The sequence below is a fragment of the Adiantum capillus-veneris genome, chromosome 14 (assembly GCF_014529385.1).
Source record: "Adiantum capillus-veneris isolate H3 chromosome 14, ASM1452938v2, whole genome shotgun sequence".
NCBI lineage: Eukaryota > Viridiplantae > Streptophyta > Polypodiopsida > Polypodiales > Pteridaceae > Adiantum > Adiantum capillus-veneris.
This window is the reverse complement of record NC_140944.1, coordinates 25770507-25785607: the sequence shown is the minus strand read 5'-3', so window position 1 is coordinate 25785607 and position 15101 is coordinate 25770507. Positions and strand designations below refer to the sequence as shown.

The 15101-nt window shown below is 46.0% G+C and overlaps 1 protein-coding gene across 3 annotated transcripts in view; it reads right to left on the bottom strand.

Annotated features, from left to right (window-relative positions):
* Window positions 1-15101, bottom strand: part of EMB1644 (Small nuclear ribonucleoprotein family protein) — a 56718-nt gene that overhangs the window by 12638 nt on the left and 28979 nt on the right. The gene's annotated exons all lie outside the window — the stretch shown is intronic.

The following is a 15101-nucleotide window of genomic DNA, read 5'->3' as shown; positions in this document are numbered from 1 at the left end:
TCCCCTGATCGGAACAGACGGCTGGGAAGGTTGCAAGTTGGAAGCTCGCGTACTTTCTGGTGCCAAAGGAGGACCTAGGGCATTAGAGGGGGTAACATGTAATTCGTAAATTGTTGAAAACTTTGTAGCATTGAAAGATTCTGCTAAGGATGACGCGAAAGAAAGTCACGAAGCTCGTCGTGGAAAAACCGCACGTCCTCTGTCAAATCCATGAATGCCATGTGGTCTTGGGTTCATTATAGCTTATACCCCTTATGTCAGGTGCAACGGAAGTGTTTATGGATTTAGCTCGGATCTAGTACTCCGCACAAACACAAGGGATACTTTACTTCACTTGAAAGACTAAGCTCAACTGAAAGAAAGAGAGAGAAAAGAGACGACATCGAACCAATGTCGGGTCCCAAACCCTCAAGGGCTGCCTTGCTCTGTTGCCACAGCAAGTACTTTCTTTATTCATGCACAATGCTGATACAATGTCTAAATGTTGAGATGCTGATGCTAATGGTACTGATGCTACTGATGTTGGGTACTACTGGGTGTTGAGGTACTCAGAGGTTCTATCTGGACGACGATGTCGACGACGGGTACTGCTGGGTCTATGTTGACGACAACGAGGTGCTGATGGGTCTGTGGATCTGTGTCGACGATGGGTATTTCTGGGTCTATGTTGACGACGATGAGGTGCTGATGGGTCTGTGGATCTGTGGCGACGACGACGACGAGGTGCTAATGGGTCTGTGGATCCATGTCGACGACAATGACGAATGGCGACGAGGTTCTTGACGGGTCTATGGATCCTTATGCCGAGCCAAAGCACAAGGGGTACTAGGTGCTCGGGTACTGTGTCGACGATGGTGATGTCGACAACGACGACGACATTGCGGCTGAATGCCAGAATCTGCTAGCGTGTCGATGGTAAGGGGTCTGCAACCACGACGAGGCTAGGGCTGGGATTTGCAAGCGCTTCAAACTGGAAACACTGCCTGTCTTGGCTGAGAAAGGCTGATCTTCATGGGCTGAAAACGCTGGTCATGCTGCTTGAAAACGCTGGCTGTCTAGGCTGAAGCGTTGAGGACTACTATGAGGGAAAATGCTGGCTGTCTTCTCCTCCTGCTTCCTACCTTCCAAGTGCTGCCTCTGGCTCCATATAAAGGTGCAATTTGCTAGGTCGAGCAGACAAAAAGGCCAGCCCACAATCATTTAAATAATAGGGCTGAAATTGACTTATTAAATAATAAGGTCCTGAGGGGTGGTTCATGCGGTAAAATGCCTGCATGCAGAATATTGTTCTGTGCAAGAAGGGTATGCAAGTGTGACCGGTCTGGGCATGCACGTCTTGCTAGAGGCTCACAAAGGTGCCAGGCTCAGTCCTAAGCTAATGACTCATGCACTATAGCAGAAGCATGTCCACGTAGCGCAAGTGAAGTGCACACGTGACACCCGATGCACAGTTGACTAAGGGTGGGAATGGCTAGTAAGTCCGAGGCAGGGACACGAAGATTCTTGCTCTGTCTGCTCTTTGATAGGACCCGTATGCTTTTAGAAAAGCACACAACTGGAGCTCTGATACCACTGTAACAGGATGGGCACCACATGCCAATGAAAAAGAACAGACTTAACAACTTTAAGCACTTCAAATAACAACTGAACCGAAAGAGATGCATGACACACAAGACACGGAGTGGTGGAGTTCCATCCCAAGAGAGCACTGTCCCCAAACCCTGGCGCCCCTTTCGGTATTTCTTTGCTTCAACTCTGTACAAGCCGATACTTTGACCTTTGCAATCTCACGTGGAGACGTGCCAAAGACAGAGCCCATGGCACATATTTATAGGCCCTTGGCCATGAAAAGCAATTACATGAAAAGCTTCAAGTTCTAAAAGCATTTGGTCCCAAAAGCTAACGCTAAAAGCTGCCAGCGCATTTCATGCAAATCCGTACAGCTACCACGTCATCAGCATAAAACATGAAATTCCGTACGCTTGCCACGTCAGCAGCTTGCAACACAACTGCCACATCATCATCTTTCACGCTAGTCCTCCGTGAGTGTGCTCTTTTTTTGATATCCTTTGTGTCACTTGGGTCCCATCGGCGAACGGGGTTCCATAAGTTAGTGGGAACTCTTTTGCTGCTACTGCTGCTTCTTAGGGTTTAGGCCCCTTGGCCGGGATCTGCAAGTCGGCTCGTGTCTTCAGTGGCTTGACGTGACAGACGTCCCCTATTGAAATGTACAATACGTCTCATTACATATTCTATTCAGGTGTATTTTTGCTCAAACGTATTCTATTCTAATGTCTTTTGCTAGTTGATCAAGTGTGTCTTAGAGCTTCATGGTGCTTGTTTTAGTATGCTATGATCAAACATTGAAGAGTCATTGAGGAGGTGCATGACCTGCTTCATTTGTGTTACGTCCCCAGACATCAGGATGGGCGCCTGATCTATGTCCGGCCAATGTGAATCGACCCTGCATGTGCATGCACCCTTAGTTGAAGGGCGGTTAAGAAGTCCTATAAATAGGATTTTAGTCTCATTTGTGAGACATCTTGTGTGATCATCACACTTTGACTCTTGGTCCTTGGCAGCTCTGTCCGCACACCCGTACTGGTGTGGGTTCGGTGGTATGGGACACCAGCCCTTGTGGCAAAGGGCTGGTGTACCATACCCTTAGTTGAAGGGCGGTTAAGAAGTCCTATAAATAGGATTTTAGTCTCATTTGTGAGACATCTTGTGTGATCATCACACTTTGACTCTTGGTCCTTGGCAGCTCTGTCCGCACACCCGTACTGGTGTGGGTTCGGTGGTATGGGACACCAGCCCTTGTGGCAAAGGGCTGGTGTCCCATACAGCAGCCCTTCAGGCAAGGGCTGGGGTCCCATACACCAACTCTTCTGGCAAAGGGTGGTATGGTACGCTACTAGAGGGGAAGGGGGGCACATGCCAGCCGGTGGTGGGAATCTCGTGAATTCTTCACACGGATTCTCGTGCGTGGAATGTTGATTTGCAAGCTATTTCCGATTCTTGCGCGAAAACGTTAATCGGCGAGGCGGCCCTCGAGCGGCAACTCACGCTAACTTGCAATTAGCACTAAGGGTTTATTTTTTTTATGCCCTTTCCTACTAAGTGGCCGCCCTTCTTTAAGTGCGTGACCGCCCAAGCCTTTTTTTACTAGAGTGTGAATTGGCCACTTTTATAGAATGCATGGCCAATTGTGTCTACACTCTTTTACGATAAAAGGCCGGCCTAAGGGCGACTAACCCAACTTGCTCCTCTATATAAGGCACGCCGGCAAGTAGAGCGCGACGTCCGTGTCGCCGAAAGCTCTACATCGAGCGTGAGCAATTTCTTTCTTATTCTTTTACATCTTGGGCATCTTTCCCAAGCGATCTCCTGCTACATACTCCCGTATTTACTTGCACATCCAAGCGCCATGGCGTCACACGATGCCTCTCCGCACAAGAATGGCACTCCTAGCACATGGATGAGGTGCCTCTTTCTCCTCCCAATGTCACACACACGCATAGGCTTCGTCCCGAGGGTTCTTCTCTCCTGCCATCTGCCTTCAACGCATTTCTCGTCGCTATACTGCAGCAGCAATTAGCCAAGGTACAGAGGCAACTTGGGGAGTTACATGCCACGCAAGCCCCGTTTACGCCAGCGGCCATGAGCACTTTGCCTCTTCAGTTACGTCCCGACCCCTTCAAAAGGGAAAAGAAGGAATGTGAGGAGACCGCCTTTGACTCATGGCTAGCAAAATGGACGGCCTACTTTGATTTGTATCGTTTCACCGATGCCCAGTGCATTAATCAGATACAAATCATATACTCCCGGGCAAGGCTTATGCGTGGTGGGTTGGTTAGGACCTAAGCCAACGACACGACTTGGGCAGACTTCCAGACAGTCTTTTGCGCTCGCCTTGTACAAGCCGATAAGATCGAGTGCTTCAAGAAGCTGTTCGAGTTGGAATAGGCAAGAAAACCCTAGACGCTCACTCACAGGAATTCAAGGACTTCGTCCACAAGACGAAAGCCTTGGAAGACCCTGAGGTCATATTGCAAATGCTTCATCTGTTTGGATTGCCGTCGGCGTACCAGAATGAGGTACTGCGGAATCCCATTACTTCACTAGAGGACATCTATAAGTTCACCAAGAACTACGATAATACCTTGGCAACCTCTGGAGGTGGCCCGACGGATGGGGAGACTCCTCGCCGTGGTCCCTCCAAGTCAAAATACAACCGATCAAACGCTTCAGCAGCCACAGGTCAGTCATCGGACCTTCCACAGAAGAAACTGAAGCATGACGGAAAATCAAAGGTAGCTCGCATGGAGGATCAGAAGAAGAATCGTTGTTTCGACGGCCACTAGACCGATCACTTCCGCGGCGACAAGGCGTGTCTAAAGCAAAAGAGGAAGCCGTCCACCTCCGTACCGGCGACTACTTCAGTAACGTCGTCGACAATCCAAGTACTTTGTCTTTTACTGATTCAAAGATTTTTCATGTAAATGCATGTAGCTATCGGGGTTGTCGCGTTGATAAGGTTGTATTTGGCTCGCACGATCTCCTCCGTGTTAAAGGTCCGATCGATGGCCACGCTGTGACAATCTTATTCGACAACAGCTCTACTCATTATTTTATTTCTTCTTGTGTGGTACAAGCACTTAAGCTCGGCACGTCACCCGCAAACCATCGTCTGTGGTCCGTTATGCGGAGAGTTGGAGCAATCAAGGAACTGAGGTTGTGCCGCGATTGGGCCTCCGAATCCAGCGTTACCATGAAGTCTTGGACTTTCGTATCATGGGCCTTGCACATGTAAATGTTACTTTAGGCATGCCATGGTTTTATGATAAGACAACTTCTCTGTCTATCGATTATGCATCGCATACAATTTGGCAACCTTATAGGTTCAGCCTGAAAGAGGAGGACAAGAAAGCTAGGCAATTTCAAGCCTTTCTTGCAAAAGGTTTTATTGAACCTCGTAAGTCTCCGTGGGGCGCTCCGGTTCTTCCTGCTAAAAAGGACAAAGGGATGCACTTCTGCTTGGATTAAAAAGGTCTCAATAAGGTAACCGTCAAGAATAAGTATCCGTTACCTCGCATGGATGACCTTATGGATCAATTCTCGAGTGCTCGTTCTTTCACCAAGATCGATATCTATTTCAGGTACCATCAAATATGGATACAACCGCGAGGTCACGCCGTGGTGTCCCGACAACCGTGTTTCATACACGGTATGGACATTACCAATTTTTGGTTTTACCCTTTGGGTTAACCAACGCTCCTGCCACTTTCCAACAAATGATAAATAATCTCTTTCGTCCGTATTTAGGAAAGTGGGTTGTTGTGTTCCTCGACAATATTTTAATTTGTAGTAAAACGCTCGAGGAGCATCTGCAACACCTTCATCTATATGCGAAAGAAGCAAGTGCGAATTTTTTCGCACCGAATTGTTGTATCTCATTTCGACCGATGGCATTCGTATTGATCCCCAAAAGATACGCGAGTGCTAGAGTGGCCCATTCTTCCCACGATTAGGCAAGTAAATCCTTTTAGGTTTTACTGGCTTCTTTCGAAAATTTATTAAGGACTACGCTCGTACGGCCGAGCCCCTTACTCGTTTGTTAAAGGGTGTCCAAAGCAAAAAGCGTAGTGTTAGTCGATCAATTCAATGGACCAATGACCTCGATCAATGTTTCCAAACATTGAAGCGACTTGTTACCACTCCACCAATGTTGCAGATTGTGGATCCAAATAAACTATTTGTGGTGTAGACGGATGCCAGTGATTATGCTATTGGCGTTGTCCTATGCCAAGATGAGCGGCCTATTGCATTTGAGAGTCGCAGTCTTACAGATGTGCAGACACGTTACTCCACACAGGAGAAGGAATTGTTTGTGGTCATTCATGCCTTGAAAGTTTGGCGCCATTACCTCTTTCGTGTTCGCTTCGTGGTATGGACGAACCACCATTCTTTGAAATATCTCTGTGATCGTGGTCGAAGGCAAGGTGGGCCGAACTCATCCAAGAGTTCCGACTTCAAAATACGGTACCGTACCAATATGGTGGCCAATGCCCTTAGTAGAATTCCGAAGGTCAATACTCTTTCGTTTGCTAAAATTTCAACTACATCTCTCTCTCAAAGGGTGTTGCCAAAACAATCGTCTCTTTGGTGCAATCTAGCAACGAGTCCAAGAGGGAACGCGTAGCCCGGAAAGCTATGGCAGTTTGGACACCTCTGAGCTGGCTACCAAGAGAAAGGTAGCGGAGAAGTATTCCATTCGTAATGGATTGCTTTTCAAGCAAGGCAAAGTGTGTGTGTCCGTTGATGAGGATATCTGACGCAAATTTTGTTTGAATGTCATGATGCACCTAGTGAAGGACACCCTTGCATACATCGTACTTTGCCTTGGTTGGCCAGTATTTTTATTGGCCGCACATGAAGGCTTTCGTTGAAAAGTATGTGCAGGAATGCGTTGTTGGGTTAAAGGCCTAAATAACCCCTTTTTGTACATTTTTATACTTTGTCCAGGTTCATTATGAACCTGGACACATGTTTTAAAGGTCACTTATAATAAACATGGGAAAACCCAAAACTCACTTATTGAGTTTTTCCCAAAAACGTGAGTCCTCTCTCTTCTGCTAGCGCTTCCTCTCCTGCTGGCCTTCGCCTTCCCTCTCTACACACACACTGCACTTCCTCGCGTGCTCTTTCACTTGCCCACACCGTCGCGCGCTCATCAACTGGTATCAAAGCCCGATTAGGGTTTGCCCCCAAACCTGCAAACGCTGAATTTCAGCCAAGGTCAACTTTCACACGAGATTTTGCAATTTCGTCGCCAAAGGACTCGTCCCCAGACACTAGAGAGCTCCCGGCAACCAAAATTGACCTAAAACAGGCTGAAATTAGGTCAAAAACAGGAAATTACAGGTTATGACAGCAAAATACAGGTTTTGCAAATGATGTATTAAGGTGTGGGAATACTTTTGCTAAGTCCCCGCTACCCGAAAACCCTGAAATTGCCGAAAAACAAGCCCTAAAACAGGCGTTTTAAGCAAATTTCAGATTTACATAAGTTTTTGCAGTGTTTTTATGGTGCGATTACATTGGGGGAAGTGCAAATTGATGCAATCTACGCACATTTGATAAATTTTGTCGATGTATGACCATTTGTGGCTCAATTTTGATGCTACAAATGGGGGCTTTTGTGCTTACATGCTTCATAAGGCTGTGTATTAGCCTTATGTATGTTTTCTGAGGCTAAAAACAACTAAATTTGTTGTTTTCGAGCACAAATTTGCTCGCTGAAATTTCCTACGCAAAAATTTCAGAATTGAATTTTGTGCCCAAATCGTCCTATTTTGCCCCAAATTGCTCCTGTGACCATTTGGAGCTATAGTGCACATCTCTGTGAGACTATACTCCGATTTTTGCGCATTTTGCCCAAAAATTCAACGTATTATCCCTCTTATTTCGTGCAACTATGGCCTCATCTTCTTCGGATGTGAAGAACCTCTTCGAGATTAGGAGGTTCGATAGAACAGGTTTTGATCTTTGGAAAGATAGGCTATTCCTTAAGGATTGCGAACGGGCACTTGAACACGTGAAGCCACAGAATATGACGGATGAAGCATGGGTTAGCATGAACAGGAAGGCCGTTACATACATTAAAATGGCCATGACCGATGAGACCGTCATTGATGTAAAAGGTCTCATGATTGCTTTTGATGTGTGGGAGAAGTTAAAGGGAATGTATGAAAAGGAAAGGTCACAAGAAACCCGATTGCAGGTACTATAAAGCTGAGTTAGAAAGGAAAAAGAATGGCGGAGACAAAAAGAAAGAGAAGAAGAAAGTCAAGGCAGATGCACAGGATAGCTCAAAGGACAAAGAGAAGGCCAATGTGGCTTCTAGTGTCGTGATTGAGGAGTTGTCAGATGTAGAGGACATCTTGTGTGCCACTTTGTCAGATGATGATGCTTATGACTATGATGCCTCTCTTAATGTTCATTCACAGGACATGCAGATCACCAAGAGTGATCTTATTGATGCTTTGTTGAATGTCAATGATACATTGTCCCAGACTTGGATTGTTGATCCAGTGCTTCATTTCATGTGACTCCTATCAAGGAGTGTTTCTCTACTTTTGATGCGGGCAAGCGTGGCCATGTATACCTTGGAAACGATCATGCATGTTCCATTGAGGGTATTGGCATTGTGCATCTCTCCATAGATGGCACAAATGAGCTTGTCTTGCATGATGTTAGATATGTGTTGGGAATCAAGAAGAGTCTGCTTTCTGTTGGTCAGATGGATATGCATGGTTACAGCATCTTGTTTGAGAGAGGGTCATGGAAAATGACCAAAGCCTCAAGGTTGATTGTAAAGGGCACAAAGAAAGGGACACTTTACTGCATGCATGGAAAGGCTGTGTTTGGCAAGTTTATTGCATTGGCTGAAATTAACTCTCACATGGAGTTGTGGCACAAGAGGCTTGGCCATATGAGCCAAAAGGGCCTTTCTAAGCTTTGTACTTTGAACAAGCTTGATGCTAAAGGCACAAAGCTTGACTTTTGTAATGAATGTCAATATGGCAAGCAAGTAAAGCGTTCTTATTACTCTGGTGTCTCTCGTAAACCTTATGTGCTTGATCTTGTACATTCTGATCTATGTAGCATGCCTACTAAGTTTATGGGTGGTGCATGTTATTTTGTCTCCTTTGTTGATGATCATTCTAGGAAAATTTGGGTTTATTTGCTTAAGTCTAAGGATGAAGCCTTTGCTGTGTTTAAGAGATTTCATGTATTTGTGACCACCCAAACAGGTAGAAAGCTAAAATGCTTGTGTACAGACAATGGGGGGGAGTACACAAGTGCTGAATTTAACAAGTTTTGTGAAAATTTGGGCATTAAGAAGGAGCTTACTGTGCCCTACAGCCCCTCTTCTAATGGTGTGGCTGAAAGATTCAATAGGACACTTTGTGAGAGGGTGAGATGCATGCTATCCACAACTAATCTCTCTCATGGATTTTGGGGAGAAGCTTTGAAAACTGCAGTGCATATATGCAATCGATCCCCTCACATGTCTTTGAAAGGTGACATCCTTGAAGAGGTTTGGTCTGGCAAGCCTGCTTCATATGATCACTTACGCATTTTTGGTTGCGAAGCTTTTGTGTATGTTAGACCTGAGTTGAGGAGTAAACTAGATGCTAAGTCCATTAAAGGCCTCTTCATGGGATATGGTGAAGAAGGCGAAATGGGTTACAGGATTTGGTTACCTCAGCTCAAAAGGGTTGTACGCAGCCGGTACATTGTTTTTAATGAGGCAAGGCTGCTTCAAAACAATTGTGCCTCAAAGCATGACCATAAAAGGGTGAAATTTCAGCATGACCAGCCACCTGTTAGGCCTATTTTTGACCCTCAGGATGCACCATAAATGGCTGAAAATGTAGATGATCCAGTGGTGTTTGAGCTAGATGATGTTGGACAGCAAATTGAGGCTCCTGAAGGGCATTTGCAGCCAAGAAACAATGCTGAAAATGATGTATAGCAGCCCATTGTTGATGATTTTGTAATGCCACTTGATGTAAACCCATTGCCGGATCATGTGGATCATTGGGTGAGGTGGTCTACTCGTCAAAGACGGCCTGTGAGTCGATATGACCCCTCTTTGCATTACATTATGTTGACAAATGAGGGAGAGCCATAGTTACCCGGAACGCGGAACGGGAACGGCGACGGGATCCCTGCGGAACGGGGGAACGGCTAGGGGTCCGGAACGGGAACGGCGCGGAACGGGAGGTATAAAAAACACCCAAATAGTGCATTTTTAAGCTCCTTGTGTTTAAATACAAGGAGTATTAGAGTGCTTTGACTGTAATACTCACAAAAAACTCGTTTTGAAGACCATTCAACCTTGCTATGACTAGATGATGATGGAGAGAGAGAGAGAGAGAGAGAGAGAGAGAGAGAGAGAGAGAGAGAGAGAGAGAGATTTGAGAGAGTGGGAGAGAGAGGAAGAGAGCTTGAAGGCGTGAAGCCTTGAGCCTTGAGAGAGTGAGTCTTGAGAGGGAGAGATCTTGAGAGTGTGAGAGGGAGAGAGCTTGAGCCTTGAGGATTAGCTTGTGGAGAGAAAGGGGGAGGGGGGTGCATTTTATGAGTCCTTGAGACATTGCACATTTTTTCAATTTTTGCCAAATTTGTTTGTAGCCGTTGGCCGTTCCGTGGGCATTCCGGAACGGCCGTTCCGGTTTGCACTGGCCACCCGAAACGTCAAACGTTCCGGGACGCTTCGGAACGTTTGGGAAGGGAACTGTCCCTCGGAACGCCGGAACGGGGGCTAGGGGGCGTTCCCCGGTAACTCTGGGGAGAGCCTCTTACGTATAAAGAGGCAAAGACATGTGAGCTCAGAGACAAGTGGGAGCTTGCTATGCAGGAAGAAATTAAAGCTTTGCATATTAATCATACTTGGGATTTGGTTGAATTGCCCAAAGGAAGGAAGGCTATTCCTAACAAATGGGTGTATAAACCAAAATTGTTGATGCAAAACCCAAGTAAGGCAAGGCTTGTGGCAAAGGGATATGTTTAAACTAAGGGCATAGACTTTCAGGAATTGTTCTCTCCTGTTGTGAAGATGACCACTTTGCATGTATTGTTTGACATTGTGGCTGCTCTTGATTTGGAAATGGACCAAATGGATGTACATACCGCTTTCTTGCATGGTGATGTGGAAGAAGAGTTTTACATGAAGCAACCCGAGGGTTTTGTAATCCCTGGCAAGGAACATTTGGTATGTATGTTCAATAGAAGCTTGTATGGGCTGAAACAATCATGTAGACAGTGGTACAAGAAGTTTGATCGCTTCATGCTTAAACATGGTTACAAAAGAAGCCATGCAAACCATTGTTTGTATACCAAACGTGATGAGGATGGCAGCCCTATTATTCTTGTGCTCTATGTAGACGATATGTTGATAGCTGCAAAGAAAAGAAGCACTGTTGATGCTCTTAAAGGACAGCTGAAATCTGAGTTTTCAATGAAAGACCTTGGGGCAGCTGAACATATACTTGGAGTGCGTGTTACACGGCAAAGAGATAAGCGCCTATTGTATTTGTCGCAAGAAAAGTACATCAAAAAGGTGCTGGACAGATTTAACATGGCTGAAGCAAAGCCTCTTGGTGTGCCATTACAGCCATATGTCAAAATCTCCAAGGATGATTATCCCAAGTCAAAGGAAGAAGCCAATGACATGCAAAGTGTGCCTTATGCTTCAGCTTGTGGTTCACTTATGTATGCTATGGTTGCTACTAGGCCTGACATAGCCCATGCAGTGGGAGTTGTGAGCCGGTTTATGGCTAATCCACGCAGGTTGCATTAGGATGCAATGAAGTCCATTATGAGGTACTTGAAAGGGACTAAAAACAAATGCCTCTGCTATGGTAAAGGACCAATGGAGTTGAAGGGATTTTGTGACTCTGACATGGCTAGTGATGTGGATACACGGAAATCCACAAGTGGCTATGTATTTACTCTTGCGGGAGGTGCTGTTTCATGGTGTTCTAGATTGCAAAAGATTGTTGCATTGTCTACTACAGAGGCTGAATATATTTCAGGCACTGAGGCTTCCAAAGAAGCTATTTGGTTAGCACGCCTATGCAATGAGTTTGGCTTGCCTGCAAAGGCACCTATGCTTGGTTGTGATAGCCAGAGTGCTATATGTCTGGCAAAGAATGCCATGTTTCATGCACGCACAAAGCATATTGATGTGCGGTATCACTTCATACGAGAAGTGCTTGAGGATGGCCTTATTACATTGGTTAAGGTCCATACATCACAAAATCCAGCCGATGCTCCACTAAGTGCTTACCCAAAGCACAACATCATCTATGCATAGAGATGGTGGGAGTCACGTAGCTTAAAGGCGCCATTTATGCCTTTAAGTGGGAGGTTGTTGGGTTAAAGGCCTAAATAACCCCTTTTTTTAAAGGTCACTTATAATAAAAGTGGGAAAACCCAAAACTCACTTATTGAGTTTTCCCCAAAAACGTGAGCCCTCTCTCTTCTGCTAGCGCTTCCTCTCCTGCTGGCCTTCGCCTCCCCTCTCTGCACACACACTGCACTTCCTCGCGTGCTCTTTCACTTGCACACACCGCCGCGCGCTCATCATGCGCGCAATGTCAATCAACAAAGCTGAACGTCAAAAACACGTCCGGTTATTACATCCTTTGCAAAGTATTGATAGTAAGTGGTCACGCATTTCTATGGATTTTGTAGTTGGATTACCCTGAAGTTCGAACTAACCGTAGACACGATGCCATTTGGGTCGTCGTCGATCGACTCACGAAAATGGCGTGATTTATCCCTACGCGTTCCACCGTAAAGAGCCATGAGTTTACATCAGCTCTTTGTGGAACACTTATACAAACTATATGGTTTGCCCGATAAAATTGTTGTCACAAACTGCTGATGTGTCAAGTCACTGAAGAACGGAGCCAACCTTCAGATCCCGACCGAGAAGCCTAAACCCTAGGAGCAGCAACAATAGAAGAAGTAACAGAAGAAGTTCCCACCAACATATGGGACCCCGTCCGATGGGGCCCAAGTGACCTAAAGGCATTAAAATAATGCAAGACCACACGCACACACTCATCTGCGTTTTTTTTTTTTTTTTTTTTTAAAGATGACGTGGCAGTTGCTGTACGGATTTTCGAATTCTGCGCTAACATTCTGACTTGGCAGACCAATACAGATTTCCACAATATGCGCTAACAATGCCACGTGGCAGTTTTATGGAATTCCGCAAAACGCGCTGCTTGCTTTTTGAGCGCCAGCTTTTGAGCCACTTGCTTTTGAGTTTCAAGCTTTTCATTATGTAAATTGCTTTTCCAAGGCCAAGGGCCTTTAAATGTGAGCCAAGGGCTCATTCTCTGGCATGCTTCCTGGAGAAGGTGCAAAGTCTAGAGTACTAGCGTCGTAATAAGTTCAAGCAATATAAAGAAATACCGAAAGGGGCGCCAAGGTTTGGGGCCGATGCTCTCTTGGGGTGGAACACCGCCACTCCCTGTCTCGTGTCGTCTATGTCTTTGAGTTCAATTGTTATTTGAAGTGCTTAAAGTTGTTCAGTTTGTTCTTTTCCGTTGGCACGTGGTGCTCGTCCCATGACAATTGTGAATGATCGTGACCCAAAATTCACAGCATGACCTCCACGAAGGTATGTGGGGTGTACCTTAGGGTACCGAAGGATTCCGAAACGATCCGAGCTGGCCAATGATCGAAATGGTCTGTCACCAGGAGGTGTATTTTTCCTGTTGCCTTCCGTAAATAAGTATTAGATATATTTATTTTATTTTCACTTGTTTGTCCCAAAACCCTTGAAAAGGTGCAAGTGGACATTGCATGGCCAGTGTGAAACGGCTGCAGCCAAATGGGTTTCTCACATCGGGGATTTAGGTCGGTCAGACAGGGACTGCCCGGGCCAGTTAGCACTGAATTCTGATGAGTATGGAAGCTCGTGTGCGCCAAACTGGAATTTGGGCCACTCGTCAAGTCACTGCAACTTTATAAGTTGAAAGGGGCCAGTAAATTAACCCACATTGTAGATGTTGGTCAAATGGTAGTCTTCAATGATGGTCAGGAGACCGATAGGGACGCCATGGAAGCATCTCCTAAAATTTAGGAAACTGCTATTTTTGACCGGAAAATGTGTTCGCGTCATTAGCTCTGGAATGACAAGGGGAACATTTTATTGCTCTGCTGCCAAGTCAACTGACGCACCAGTTGAGATATTTTTAGCAGGGAAAGCCCAAACTCAGAAACTGGGCGACGTGTCAGCCTGTGAGCGATTCTGCCACTCTGGGAGGCAAAAACGAGCTGCATATCAACAAAGGGGGCGCCATTTTCAGCCTCAGGTGGATTGTAGCAGGTACAGAAGCTATGGAATGCTTATCTTGCCCTCTATGCACAGTATGGTGACGGGAGTGATGCCCCGCACGCTACATACTGCTCTCTTTCTCCCCTACGTACAATATGTTATGCCCCACTAGTGGGCTTCTCATTTGACCTATGTACAGTTCTGGGGGTTTATGCGCGTTTGCCAAGGCAAGAGCCTTCTGAACAGGAACCGGATTAGCTAATTACCGGATTAGCAATTAGCTAATCCCCCACGGGTACGCACAGTTCCATCACGAAAGATTGCGAGTTTGGAGAGTTTTCTCGCGTGAAAACTCGTCCAATTCACAAGGGAACTGTCCCATTGCGTGCGGGAGCCCTTGGGACATGCGTAGGCGTGTTCGCTCCGCTAAAAACGATCCGAAACAGGGAATTACAGCCTGCTGTGTTTTTCTGCAGGTTTAGGGTTTTGCACCTAAACTGCAAGGGAACATCGGGGGAGCCTCGTGAGAGCCTTGGGATGCGTGTACAGGCTTTTGGGCTCCCCGCAGTGAAAAACAGAGAATTACAGCCCGCTGAAGTTCTGTGACAGCTCACCAGAAAGCTTCCAGATATCGAGGGAATCCGTCCTAGACAGGTGTTTTTGACCTATAGGGGTTTTTGTGCCGTTATGCTGTCGAAATCCGGTCGAAAACCTGCGTTTTCAGCCCTCGCCAAGTTTGGACAGCTTTGTGAAAGCTTGTGCGAAGTGGTCGGATCGTCTACCTTAATTTGAATAAAGAAATACCGAAAGGGGCGCCAGTCTTTGGGGCCTACAGGGTGTCGGTCTCGCGTGCGCAGTGACATTCTAGTCGCTGGACGCAGCTGTGTTCTCTTCCCTTCTCAACCTATTAATTGTTTTTGTGCACGCGCGCAGTGCGCACACGTGTGCTTGTGTGGTGTGTGTGGGGGGTCCCTTCTCTCTCTACTCGAGTCGGCTTCAGTTTCCTCTTTTGCCTTCCTAGTTGAGGTGTGCTTTAATCATGTGATTTCTTGAAGCCACCTTTAGTGAGTGGACTGGTCTCTTCAATGTCTTGAGAACTCCATTTGGTTTTTCCAGTTAGAGCTATATTCCATGTATCTAACAAGAGAGATACCTACTTCTATAGACATGCTCTCACTCGTTGGAAAATACTGGACTACAGTATTGCCTTAAAATTGGTTAACACCATTTTCACTATGTC